General features: G+C 39.7%; 1 protein-coding gene and 1 long non-coding RNA gene across 2 annotated transcripts in view; one reads left to right on the top strand and one right to left on the bottom strand.

The window, feature by feature from the left end:
• Positions 1-13,524, top strand: part of LOC311050943 — an 84,971-nt gene extending 71,447 nt beyond the window's left edge. The window contains exon 2 of the long non-coding RNA XR_014601343.1: positions 13,342-13,524. This is a non-coding gene — a long non-coding RNA (uncharacterized lncRNA). The remainder of the gene's footprint in view (positions 1-13,341) is intronic.
• LOC311050915 (NACHT, LRR and PYD domains-containing protein 3-like) overlaps positions 1-15,124 on the bottom strand; it is a 178,796-nt gene that overhangs the window by 120,109 nt on the left and 43,563 nt on the right. The gene's annotated exons all lie outside the window — the stretch shown is intronic.

Below are 15,124 nucleotides of genomic sequence, written 5' to 3' on the forward strand. Positions count from 1 at the left end.
TGGGCGGGGCCTCACTCAGACTAGGGCCTCCTTCCATATATTCATACTGATTATTGATAGGCTGTGATGGTGACCCTACAGTATATACATACTGATCACTGATAGGCTGTGATGGTGACCCTACAGTATATACATACTGATCACTGATAGGCTGTGATGGTGACCCTACAGTATACTGATCACTGATAGGCTGTGATGGTGACCCTACAGGTCCTTGTCTCTTCAACCGTCTGACGCTTGGTCACATGTTGCCCAAAATCATCACTGTCACATGACCTGGGTGTGAGAATGTGTGGTAGGAACACACACACACACACACACACACACACTTATGACAGACACACACAGGCGTAATGGAGCCCTACTAAGGTAAAGGTCCTACACATTGGTACAGAGTATTACAAAGTATTAAAAACACTCACACTTCATTCCACTGTATCCATTAGTCCCTCTGGATTGCTGTGCTGTGTTTCCTCTCCTAGTGTTGTGTTGCTGTGTTGTGTCAAAATGGAGGTTGAACACAGAGTGTTTCCTCTCCGACTGTTGCTAGGCCACACCTACTAATAATCTCCTACTAATAATCTACCTCACACACCTGTATGTGACCTTTGATCCTCTCTTTTCCTGTAAGTCAGCAGGTCTCAACTCTGTGTGTGTGTGTGTGTGTGTGTGTGTGTGTGTGTGTGTGTGTGTGTGTGTGTGCTCCCAGGTGTCCCCAGCAAAACCAGTTAATATGGCGTCTCAATCATTTTAACCACTTTAACCATATTCTGTACTTTGGCTATTCAAAAAAAGCAGATCTCCAAGCTCACAAGGCCTCATGGTGCGACGCGTTGTGAGTTTATAGAGCTGCTATTTAATGTGACTGAGGTTTCTAAAGAGCACAACGTCAGCTTGTTGACTGTGCAGTTTGTATGATTTATTATTTATCACCAGACTGTTACTTATGGACACACTGTCAACCACTTCTCTATGTCACGCCTTTTTATTCAGCCCAGGGACCCCTTAGCTGAGAGAGAGATGAAGCAGGGACCCCTTAGCTGAGAGAGAGATGAAGCAGGGACCCCTTAGCTGAGAGAGAGATGAAGCAGGGACCCCCTTATCTGAGACAGAGATGAAGCAGGGACCCCTTAGCTGAGACAGAGATGAAGCAGGGACCCCTTAGCTGAGAGAGAGGAAGCAAGGACCCCTTAGCTGAGAGAGAGATGAAGCAGGGACCTCTTAGCGGAGAGAGAGAATAAGCAGGGACCCCCTAACTGAGAGAGAGACTTGACGCAGGGACACCTTAGCTGAGAGAGAGATGAAGCAGGGACCCCTTAGCTGAGACAGAGATCAATCAGGGACCCCTTAGGTGAGACAGAGATGAAGCAGGGACCCCTTAGCTGAGACAGATATCAATCAGGGACACCTTAGCTGAGAGAGAGATGAAGCAGGGACCCCTTAGCTGAGACAGAGATCAATCAGGGACCCCTTAGGTGAGACAGAGATGAAGCAGGGACCCCTTAGCTGAGAGAGGAAGCAGGGACCCCCTTAGCTGAGAGAGAGAGAGAGAGAGAGAGAGAGAGAGAGAGAGAGAGAGAGAGAGAGAGAGAGAGAGAGAGAGAGAGAGAGAGAGAGAGAGAGATATGAAGCAGGGACCCCTTAGCTGAGACAGAGATGAAGCGGGGACCCCTTAGCTGAGAGAGAAGAAGCAGGGACCCCCACTACATATTGTATAACATTGTGTTGCAGATTAAACTTTTTCATAGATTTAATATTCGTTGAATTCATGTTCATGTGTATTTTCTGATATTTAAAGGATAGTTCACCCAAAAAAATGCTTTTTTTTCCTATGGATTACTCACCCATGGAGACTTGAATTCATGGATATTTGATGACCAGCGGACCGGTACACAGCGGTTCCGGTAGGAGATACAAAGGAGACTCTTTGTGTCTCCTACCGGAACCACTGCCTACCGGTCATCAAATGATTGGCCTGCATGTGTTGGCTAGGTTCATTGTGGGACAATTAACCTACTTACTTACTTGGTGCAATGTGGTGTGAGTTTATAGAGCTGATATTACATTTTATTACGGTATCAGATTCTAAAGGGCACAAAGTATCTTTGTGACCGAGACGTTTTTTTTATGGGCCGTTATCACCAGACTGTTAATTATTGACGAACTGTCAACCAATTCTCTGTGCTATATGCAGATACCTCAATCAGAGGTCGCATTAGACCGGTAATTGCCGCTTTTTTTATATATATATAATTTTTGATTTTATGGCGAGATATTTTCGATTCTACGACCGATGGTTCAAGAGTTATAGGCCAAAACGTAAAGTGGGCTGTTATAGCGCCACCATGAGGCCAACTGGTGTAATTCTTTTTTGAATAATTTCGCACTAAATTATGAACCTCCCCTCCAAGTCTTGTAACTCTAGCACTTACGGTGTCTGAGAAAAAAAATGCTTGAATGGGAGTTTTTTCATTTTCCCATTGAAATGAATGGCAAAAATGTAATGCACTAATAAATCAATATCAATTAAACTATGTAACCAATCTCTTAGCAAAGTACAAGCACAGGATTCCCGGTGAAGCCGGTCGTTTTGACATATGGCACGAGTGTGTGCCGCAAAAACGGTGTGAGGAATACCGTGCCAAAATCAAGTGTATGGTGAAGAATAAGATGATCTATTAAATGAGTAAGTAGAACGGCGTTCGGGCACAGACAGGATTAAAACACTTATTTATGACTTATTTACAAGCTCACTGTGAGCTTGTAGATCGGCTATTTTCACCATATATATGTATTAATTCAGACAGGGGTCTGTGAAGAAATACAATGATTTGACATGCACATGTTTGAAAACTGTTTCAACAATAATACAATCAAAACATTAACTACACTTTAAAAACAAGCCCAACAAAAACAACGCGCAACAACCAATATTTACAAGCAACTTTACAGGAAAAACAGGCCAAAGTCGCTTATAATAAGCGGACATGGCAACCACAAATCAGCTGCGCACACTACAGCATTTTCAATCCCTGGTGTGTCACCGTCTAAAGGCAAAATAAAAAGAGAGAACGCAACGACACTTTGACGTTTTCACTAGAGAGCGTTGTCATGTGGCCTCAATTAACTCAACTATGGCTAAATAAGGCCTGTGAGTAATCTATAGCTATAATTACTAAAGGAATAAAGAAGGATAAAGGAATTTCCAAACTGATTCCACTATATTTCACACACAGGCCCAATTCATTCACAAATCACAAAAAGACGAAACGTGATACAAATATGAACATGAACACCCCCCCTCCTCTACAGCGCTTGGCACCTTCCCAATCAACAGGATTGCCCTATCAGCACTGCAGAGGAGAGACATGTGACCCATAAGCAAGGAATAATGCATGGGGAGGTAGTCATTATTGAAATTTAAAGCCCGACAGGGCGATTAACCACCGAGGCGCAGCCGAGGTGGTTAATCGCCCTGAAGGGCTTTAAATACATAAATACATTTACCCAAAAGTAACAACAAAACGAAGTATTTCCTTGCTTACGGCAATGAAAGTATTCCATAAGTATTGGGCTGGGCGGACAAGTTCGCCTCGCAAAAACAAATGACGAAATGGAAAAAAACTCGCCCCAAAACACACTCGCCCCCCATTCTATTTACTGCCGATTTGCCTGTAATACCGCCGGATTTGCTCCGGGCCGACTGTGTTTTGGGGCGAGCGTTTTGGTATTCCCCCGTTGTTGTGCCACGATAAACAAGGAAGCGCAGTGGATCAAATAGAATGACTTCTCGGTTATTGCATCGTCTATTTCTCACTTCAAATGTTTTCAAAAACATTCTTGAGAGCAACGTTTAGTTGTAAATGACATTGTTTGTTTGTTTACATGGCTGTCATGTTGGATAAAGCATATAACCAAGCAGCACAGGTTGACATGAGCAGGTGTTCAGAGTCTCTGATTACACAGCGGTCCGTTATAGAGCTCATCGGTCATTATCCAGAAATAATGACCGATGACTGACCAATCAAATCGAGCATTCAACCAAGCCGTGTAATAAATATAAATAATGTCACTTCCTCACAGCGTCAATAAATAAACATTTAAAACCCTTTTAGTCCTGTGGTGTGTTACTTAAACATGTCATATGCACACAGAGGAAACATAACACTATTGGACTGTCACTTCCAATCCAGCTGGCGGTAATGGTTAAAATGGAGTTTGAAGTTAGGATGGGTTTGTATAGGAAGAGGGCGTGTCTGATTAAATGAATATCAATCTAAATACTGAATCAAGCAACTTAAAAACTATCTGTGGTGAAACAAGTACATTTTGAATTCCAGACGTTTACTTCTAACAGAGTAGTTCTACATTGCAGTATTGATTTGATGGTTTGTTTACTGGGTTAGAGTCCCCAAAACAATTTGGGGACCCCAACCCCTAGTTTGGTAACCACTTTTTAAAACACATAGCCTACACATTTAACCACATCAGACAGACAGACATAGACAGACAGACAGACAGACTGTTAGGATCCTTAGTCTAGGGATGAAATGACCGTGACATAAGGTTAGCAAGTGAAATGTAGTTTTATTGGTTTTGACCCTTTTTTGATTATTGACAGAAAGTGACACAGAATTCAGACAAAGTATGTGACAGTTAACTTAAATTATACAAACTTATAAAGTGACCCCAGTGCAAATCAACAAATCAATATAAGGAGCTAATATTTTCCCCTAGCCTAACATCTACCAAATTAAAATTACATTAATTCCCTAATCTAAACTAACTTCTCTAATCTAAACTGAAACAAAATTCAGTAAGATATTCACAGAAAGATCCACAGAAAGATATTCACATTTTAACTTGTTCTTTCATCATAGAAACAAGTGGACTTAGAACCAAAACCATCCATGTTCTCTGGGAGAACGTACTTACTTTCCACCACTGGTAATGGCAATTCAAAAAACGAATATGTTTTATTTATTTATTCATTTTCATAAATAAATATTGTATTGTGTAGCCCCGCCCAGTGTTTCCCTTTTAGCTCGCGACCCAAAATGATTGATGTCTCCCCGGGACCCAAGATGCTTGTGAAAATAGCAGATCTACAAGCTCACAATGTCGCATCATTGTGAGCTTGTAGGTCGGCTATTTTCACTACTTCTTTATAAACATTAAGTTTTCTAATTCAGGGGTCTTCAACAGGGGGGTCCCTAGAGTTACTACAGGGGGTCCCCCAAATCTTTGTGTGATATGATTATTTGTTTTTACATTAACCACTTGAACCCTAGCATCCCTTTTCTGAGGAGAACTTTAGCCAATATATTTGGCAAAGAGTTATAGGTGTGTAGAGGGAAAAATGAGCAGCAAAAGTGTATCGGAAACACAATTTTATACAATATAGAGTAGGGGGTCCCTGCTTCATATCTCTCAGCTAGGGGGTCCTTGGTCTGAAAACGTTGAAGACCCCTGTTCTAATTTATGGAATATCTTTTATTTTTTCTTCATTCATGACATTATTTTGAAAAATCATTGCATTTGTTCCTAATTCATGAAAAATGTTGCGGAAAATGTTTTGAAATAATAATCAAAAACAAAATGTAGGAAACAAAAAAATAAAGGGATAGTTACTAGTTACTCATGACCCATAAACATGTGTCCGTGACCGACTGTAAAAACCTCCAACAGATTGATAATCATCTCTCTATCAAACATTTCTCCTTTGTTCTGGTCAAATCTACTATTTCTTTTAATTTTTACGTAGAATCCATTTATTTTTCATACATTTTTGTATTGTGCATAATATTCAATTCAATAATTTGCATATTTCAATCAATTAGCTATTATAAAAGCAGTACTGTGCGACTGCAAGCACATAAACATGAACATGAACACAGTAAACAGTGATGAATTAAAGATAGGAGCATAAAAACAGGCAGAGTATAGCATAGATAGGCTTTATACCTCGCCTATTATAGTCAGTCAGTCAGCCAGCCATACATACAGTACAACTGCATTTTACCACAGGTGCATTGAACACAAACGGCCACCAGAGGGCGACTAAACTCCTTTAGAATGTATCTTGAACTGGCAACGAATAGCTGATCTACAAGCTCAGAAAGCATTTGTGAGCTTGTAGATCTGCTATTTTCAAATATTTTAGTACTTTTACTTTGGGTACTTTAAGTACATTTTGATGCCAATACTTTTGTACTTTTACTCAAGTAAATTTTGAATTCTGGACTTTTACTTGTAATGTAGCAGGGCCATGTAAAGCAATGACTACGCCACCCACACATATAGGAGTGAGGGATCCTTTAAACACATTAACCATATACTGTGTGTGTGTGTGTGTGTGTGTGTGTGTGTGTGTGTGTGTGTGTGTGTGTGTGTGTGTGTGTGTGTGTGTGTGTGTGTGTGTGTGTGTGTGTGTGTGTGTGTGTGTGTGTGTGTGAGAGATATCTATATCTATATAGAGGACTGAACAAGGTAAGGTTCCGCAGGAAGGTACGGGTTCAGAATTAACAGAACCAGAGGCTGATGTATCAAATGTGTCAAGTTTATTCAGCAATTGGTATAAAAATAGTCAGGTTAAAATACAGAAAGGAAGAAAGCGGTTAGTATTAGAGTTCTGCAAAAGGGACTAAACTCAAGAGGCAAAGGGGCAATAAGGCTAAGGGCTTCGGGCCTACTTGGGCCTCTAAACTAAATATACAGAAATTAAACAAATCAAATCCAAAAAATGCAAAACCAAAAGAAAATAAAGTAAATAAGTAACCAAATAAGCAAATCAAAATAAACTACAAATAAGCAAAACCAAAATCATGCAATGCTACTTAATGGCCCAGTATAGCTCTGTCCTCAGTCAACCCTATTGCACTCAGTCTAAATAGTGTGTGTGTGTGTGTGTGTGTGTGTGTGTGTGTGTGTGTGTGTGTGTGTGTGTGTGTATATATATATATGTATATATATATATATATATATATATATATATATATATATATATATATATATATATATATATATATATATATATATATATATATATATATATATATATATATATATATATATATATATATATATATATATATATATATATATATATATATGGCACGGTGGGAAAAACAGTGATGTTAGTTCAGCTCCTACAAAAATCAAATAATAGACCAACCCTCCTACAATTCATCCCAATTCATCAATTCATTAGGCTCCTATAGCAAGATGACAAAATACAGCAAAATAACAAACGTACCCAAATAGTCAATATATGCTCATGGCTCTGCACAGTCACAGGGTACTGCTGCTCAAAGGACCTGGAGGCTTCTGGAAGTACAGATATATATTAGTATAATTAACAACAGGCCTCATATTGTCAGCCTATCTAAACTCATATATACTATTGTTACAATGAGTTATAAAAACCTTGTCATTTGTTTCAGATTGTCTTACCGAGAATGAGTCTGTACCCCTCATGCCTCCAGGTCTCTCTCACAAACACTCAAACCAGGCTTCTGGCTAGACAGGAGGCCACAAAAACTGGCCACCCCTCTTTATGCACTTTCCTAAAAGGGCCAGTGCTACACTTGTAACAAAGTATTTCTATAATGCAGTATTGATACTTTTACTTAAGTAAAACATTTGAGTACTTTTTCCACCACTGGAGGACACAGATTAAATGCAGCATGGAGGTTGTGTGTGAACATGGTGTGGACCAGTGGAGGAGGTTGTGTGTGAACGTGAACATGGTGTGGACCAGTGGAGGAGGTTGTGTGTGAACATGGTGTGGACCAGTGGAGGAGGTTGTGTGTGAACATGGTGTGGACCAGTGAAGGAGGTTGTGTGTGAACATGGTGTGGACCAGTGGAGGAGGTTGTGTGTGTGAACATGGTGTGGACCAGTGGAGGAGGTTGTGTGTGAACATGGTGTGGACCAGTGGAGGAGGTTGTGTGTGAACATGGTGTGGACCAGTGGAGGAGAGTCATGGTGTCAGACACACTGTAGAACATACAGTACATGGGCAACTGGCGGCCCGGGGGCCACATCCACGGCCCCCCACCTTCACTTATGCAGCCCGCAGGTTAATATCAGAATAGTGATATATTATTGATTTCAGCTGTTACAATTCCAAACATGCAAACATGACCCGCTTTAATTACTTCAGTCTATATTAGTAGCTTAATGACTAGTATTACAATTCTATTGTTTTTTTGAAGTCCAATGTATTTGTATTTAAGTTCATAAAGTTAACATAAGTATAACTAAATGCATTTGAAATTAAACACAACTTTTACTTTTCAGGATTCCAATTCAAAAACAGGAAAACACTATTCAGGATTCCAATAAAAAAAAACTAAAATAGCAGATCTACAAGCTCAAAACGCGTCGCAGCGCGGCGCGTTTTGAGCTTGTAGATCTGCTATTTTTGCTACCCTTGTGTGACATAGAATGATGAAGTACGGCATTCATTTACTAAAAAAGTTACAATAGGAAGATAAGAGGTTTCTTTACAGTAAATGCAATGTGTCCCTCTGGAGTGAGTGTGTAAATATGGTGGCCCTCTATATCATCAAAGTTGCATCACCCCTGCTGTCTCTGCACTGTGTTTTGTGCTAGTTTTGTTTTTTTGTTTTTGTAATTCTGGATCAATCAGTGATGGATGAGGACATAGGAGTCAGAGACAATATTCCGGGTGGTGATGGTAATGCTTTAATGCAGTGGTTCTCAAACTTTTTCATGTCAAGGACCCCCAAATTGACACTTATTAGACCCCCATTTCAAAAGATATGCCAGGGACCCCCATAAGAGAAGATTTGTTACGGCTCTAGCAGTGATTCTCAACCATTTTCATTTCAAGGACCCCCAGTTTGACATGCATTAGAGGCTACAGACATGTAAAATCTATGTCAATTTAACTCTGAGAGTGTACAAATGGAGCCATATGGACCCGTTAGGGTCCATTTGGTTCCATTTGTACACTCTCAGAGTTACAGACCCATAAGGGTCCATTTGGTGCCTAATCTATCATTTAGCTGGGGACCCCCTGGAACTCCCTCAAGGACCCCTGGGGGTCCCCGGACCCCACTTTGAGAACCAATGCTTTAATGTACGTGATGAAATAATGGGGAGAAGAACAATAACTCTGCTACGGTAGCTCTGCCACAAGGAACACAGGGATCACACCAATAGTTCACCCATTAAGACCGGGAACTCATCTGTGTGTCGTTTCTAGATTTATTTGGCTTTTCAAAAATAGCAGATCTACAAGCTCATAGCACAGCCGTGCTATGAGCTTGTAGATCTGCTATTTTTGAAAAATCTTGAACATTTGTGCAAATCTTTAAATGTATGTATTTCAAAGTGAACATTTGTAACTAAAATCTTTGCTTCTGGGGGATTCTACACTCTTCTAAATCCTAACAGTTTTTTGAAAAAACTTGCTATATCAGTGGTTCTCAAACCTTTTTCATCTCAAGGACCCCCCAAAATTATATGTATTTGGCCGCGGACCCCCACCTCAAAATATGTTGTTCCAGGGACCCCCCAGAAGCAAAGATTTGAGTAAAAAATGTTCGCTTTAAATATATATATATATATATTCAAAGATTTGCACTAATGTTCAAGATCTTTCAAAAATAGCAGATCTACAAGCTCATAGCGCGGCACTCTGTGCTCTACTCTTTTTTGAACAACCAAAATATAAAATAATGGTTAAACATGGTTACACAGATGATTAACTTATTATGAGGCAGAGTTTAGTCCTGATAGATATTGTTTTGGTTCAGTCTGTCTTATGATTCAGCTTGTCCTTACAGCAAGCTAGATTAAAGGGATAGTTCACAAAAAAAAAAAAATCTATGGATTAGTCACCCCATGGAGACTTCAATTCATGGATTTTTTTTTTTAGTTTTTGTTAAACAATGACCTGGTCATCACATTATTGGTTCAGGAATGGATGAAAAACAAACACATCTCAATGAATTTAAGGCTTCATGGGGTGTGCAATATAGTCAGTGGTGTAAAGTGGTGTAAAGTAACTACAGTACATTTACTCACAACACAATTTTGAGGATTTTCACTTTACTAGAGTACTAGAGTTGTCAGTACCTTTACTTTTACTCCACTACATCTCAGAGGCACATTATACTTATACTCCACTACAATTATTTGAAAACCTTAGTTACTAGTTACTTTATAGATTTTGATTAATATTACACAACATACATTAACCACTTCAGCCGTATTTTACATTTCGGTCATTTGAAAAATAGCAGATCTACAAGCTCACAAGCTTGTAGATCTGCTATTGTCAACATATTTTTACACATTTGAAACTTGTGAAATGGGAAACTCTGCATGATGAGTACTTTTACTTTTGTACTTTAAGTGCATTTTGATGCCAATACTTTTGCACTTTTACTCAAGTAATATTTGATTACCAAACTTGTACTTGCGACAGTGTAGTTCTGCATTGCATTATTAATACTTTTACTTAAGTAAAACATTTGAGTACATTTGAGTAACACTGGTAATAGTTGATGAAACTATGGCAATTTCGTCCAATCAGGAGAGAGATCAGCTTCAATTGTAGTGTTCCAGTTCCGATGGTGTCTGCTCATGTGTTTGTGTCATCACTTCCTATGTCACCTGTTTATCCTGTATCCTGTAAGTAGTTCTCTCTCCTCATTGGATGAAACTGGTCTGGAATCCCAGCCTGAAAATGTGTTTTGAGTTTACTAAAGAGAGACAACCAGTGGCGTGCACAGACATTTTGAGGGGCAGGTGCTCAAGTAAATTATACTTCTTTTTGTTGACTTGGTCTGCTCTTTTTTCCCTCTACACCTATACCTCTTTGCCTAAAATAGCCGATCTACAAGCCCACAACGCCTCGCGCTGCGAGGCGTTGTGAGCTTGTAGATCGGCTATTTTTGGCTAAAGTCTCAGAAAAGGGATGCTAGGTTTCGAGTGGTTATGGTAAAAAGAAAAGTCATATCACATAAAGATTTGGCGGACCCCCTGTAGTAACTCTGAGGACCCCCTAGGGGTCCCGGACCCCCTGTTGACGACCCCCATGTAAACTGAAAAAAGGGGCACTTCTGGTAAAGAGGGCAAAGGGCAGGTGCTCTAGCGCCACCTAGAGTCTATCTGTGCACGTCCCTGGAGACAACGGAGACTCCTGTTACTGAACATGTTGTGTTCAGTAACAGCGTGTATAGTAACCAATGGTGGTCGTGGGTCCATAATAAAACACGTCACTGATGGAGTTTAGCCAGGAATGAAAGGCATGTTTATTCTGCACATGCTCAGAGTGCATTAGCAGACAGAGTGTGGCACGCAGGCACGTCATGACGTCACAACAATAACATGGCTTTATGCATCATTATGTTCAATACTCAACACCCTCCACTCAAACACATGTTCATAGCTCCCTAGAACAACACATCATTATGTTCAATACTCAACACTCTCCACTCAAACACATGTTCATAGCTCCCTATAGAACAACACATCATTATGTTCAATACTCAACACTCTCCACTCAAACACATGTTCATAGCTCCCTATAGAACAACACATCATTATGTTCAATACTCAACACTCTCCACTCAAACACATGTTCATAGCTCCCTATAGAACAACACATCATTATGTTCAATACTCACTACACCCTCCACTCACACACATGTTCATAGCTCCCTAGAACAACACATCATTATGTTCAATACTCAACACTCTCCACTCAAACACATGTTCATAGCTCCCTATAGAACAACACATCATTATGTTCAATACTCACTACACCCTCCACTCACACACATGTTCATAGCTCCCTAGAACAACACATCATTATGTTCAATACTCAACACCCTCCACTCAAACACATGTTCATAGCTCCCTAGAACAACACATCATTATGTTCAATACTCAACACTCTCCACTCAAACACATGTTCATAGCTCCCTATAGAACAACACATCATTATGTTCAATACTCACTACACCCTCCACTCACACACATGTTCATAGCTCCCTAGAACAACACATCATTATGTTCAATACTCAACACCCTCCACTCAAACACATGTTCATAGCTCCCTAGAACAACACATCATTATGTTCAATACTCAACACTCTCCACTCAAACACATGTTCATAGCTCCCTATAGAACAACACATCATTATGTTCAATACTCACTACACCCTCCACTCACACACATGTTCATAGCTCCCTAGAACAACACATCATTATGTTCAATACTCAACACCCTCCACTCAAACACATGTTCATAGCTCCCTAGAACAACACATCATTATGTTCAATACTCAACACCCTCCACTCAAACACATGTTCATAGCTCCCTATAACACATCATTATGTTCAGTACTCAACACCCTCCACTCAAACACATGTTCATAGCTCCCTATAGAACAACACATCATTATGTTCAATACTCAACACCCTCCACTCAAACACATGTTCATAGCTCCCTATAGAACAACACATCATTATGTTCAATACTCAACACCCTCCACTCAAACACATGTTCATAGCTCCCTAGAACAACACATCATTATGTTCAATACTCACTACACCCTCCACTCAAACACATGTTCATAGCTCCCTAGAACACATCTTACAACAAAAACATATAATCTCTTTTCCTCTCTGGCATTTTAATTGGACCTGGCAAATCACATCACTCTCCAAACAAATAATATGTACATTTTTCAAACGTAGCCTTTTGTCAGAGGCTTGGTTAAAACATCAGCAACCATTTCTGTCGTATAGGGCATAGCAATAATCTACATCCTCATTTTCTTCCTCAGATTTAGTTTTGCAATGATACTCTTTTAACCCATTAAGACCGGGAACGCATCAATGTAATTTTAAGATTTCTTTGGCTATTAAAAAATAGCAGATATACAAGCTCAAAACGCGTCGCGCATTTTCTTTTTACATAAAACAATTATATACACGCGTGCGTGCCGTGCATGTGGGAGAAACTAGGGAGGGTATAGTTATAGTATACCCTCCAAAAAAATCTAGAACACACCACTGGGTGTATGCTCCTTAAATACATTCTCTTATAAAGATAGAAGGATTGCACTTAGCAAAACAAGGTGACTTTCTAATTGTGTTTATTTGAAACCATGTGACAAAGCAGGTAGACTTTACACAGGATACTATATGGCTGCTCAAAGCATTACATAAGAGTAAATAAGCACACCATTGTACAACCCATCTCACCATCCATCACACAACACATCAATACAAGCATATGTTATTAATACATAACATTTGATCAAATGTATGGCTTTGATAAGTACAATAAATGAAAAGGTCTGTCTGTCCGTCCCCATCCATTTTTCTCCTCATAGGGTTGAGAAATTTGTTCTAACCTGGCCACTGGCATATGAAGAGCGTAATTTAAATGTTCCCCAAATTTAACCACTTGAACCCCAGAATCCACATTCTGGGGGGGCCATTAGCCAAAAATAGTCAATCTACAAGCTCAAAACGTGTCTTGAGCTTGTAGGAAAAAAATCAAGAATGAAGAAAAATGATTAATCAGACTCTATTCTAATCTGTTCTGTTCATTTTGAGTATAAAATGTGTGCATATTCAAGCATCATGAATGAGGTCCATTATCTCTCCTGACACAGAGACACTGAGGAAGCAGACTTAGTATAAAACGCTGGGTAGAGGGGTTGACTGAATGTGTTGTGGAAGGTGTACAGGTGTGTCAGTGTGTCAGAGGACACTCTGTAGAAGGACAGAACCCCAGCAGGGCAGTCCAAATACACTGCTACTCTGTGGGAGCCAGAGGGGCAGACAGGGAGGTCAGTTAACCTACCATTGTGTCTGACAGTGTATTTGTTAGCATCATGGTAACATTTCAGAGTCCAGGACTTGTCATTACGTCCAAAATCACTTACTTTCCTGTTGACTTCTCTGTAAATCACTGCTATGTCAACTGTTCCACTCCACTCTACCTCCCAGTAACAGCATCCAGTCAGACCCTCTGTACACATAACATATGCCCTGTCATCAAACCTGTCAGGATGAGGAGGATACGACTGAGCCTGGCTCACCCGTGTCACCTTTCTGTTGTTCTCAGACAGACAGAGGTTTCTGTTTGCTGTGTTGGTGTCCAGTGTGAGAGGATGGAAATCTGATGAGAACATAAGTCAGTAAACATTATAAATATAATTTGCTCGCACACACACACACGCAAGGGATCCATCATCCAATCATCAACAATATCACCATCGTCATCATCATCAACCTTTATTTGACCAAACAAATTCATGCATGTAGATCAGCTATTTTTGCTATTTTTGAAATGTAGCTGATCTAAAAGCTCACAATGCATCACGATGCAACACTTTGTGAGCTTGTACGGTTGGTCGTCTATTTTTTAAGTACTAGATGTTCGGGCCGCTACGCAACCTTCACATCCAGTCCTGCATTGAGCTGATCAGCGCAATGGTCACCGAGTTATGGGCATTTTTCCTTTCTTTTATTAAAATTTAGAGTAGCCAATTATTTTTTAATAATTTAGTAGTTATGCCAATTAAGGACGTAGAGCAAAAGATCATTCATAATAATACCAGAATTCAATAATTCATAATTATACATTGAGTAATTACATAAGTTGGAAAATATAAGATATAATTCAAGCAGGATAAACAAACTCATTCTATAGGCCTATTCCATAATCAAAACAAAAGGAAATAGGCATAACGTTAGAATAGGATTGCATCCAATGTTATCCAATGATTTTGGAATCTCGGATCTCGGGGCTTTATTTTTTTAGCGGAGCTCTTGCCAAACAATTGCTTTTGAATTCATCCTAAGGACTTAGCTCTACTGAAGAGTTTTCAGGAGAGCAACCAGGGAGGGAGGGACCAACAGAGTATAAAACAGTGTAGAACATGTTAATATGGGATACTGACTGACAGACAGACAGACAGACAGACAGACAGACAGACAGACAGACAGACAGACAGACAGACAGAAAGACAGACAGATACTCACATCCTTTTAAGAGTTGAGGATTTGTCCAGAGTTCTCCTTCATGTTTCACACTGTAGGAAGTAGAACAACAATGCAATGTCAATGA

Source organism: Gymnoscopelus microlampas (genome assembly GCF_963454915.1).
Source record: "Gymnoscopelus microlampas genome assembly, chromosome: 8".
Taxonomy (NCBI): Eukaryota; Metazoa; Chordata; class Actinopteri; order Myctophiformes; family Myctophidae; genus Gymnoscopelus; species Gymnoscopelus microlampas.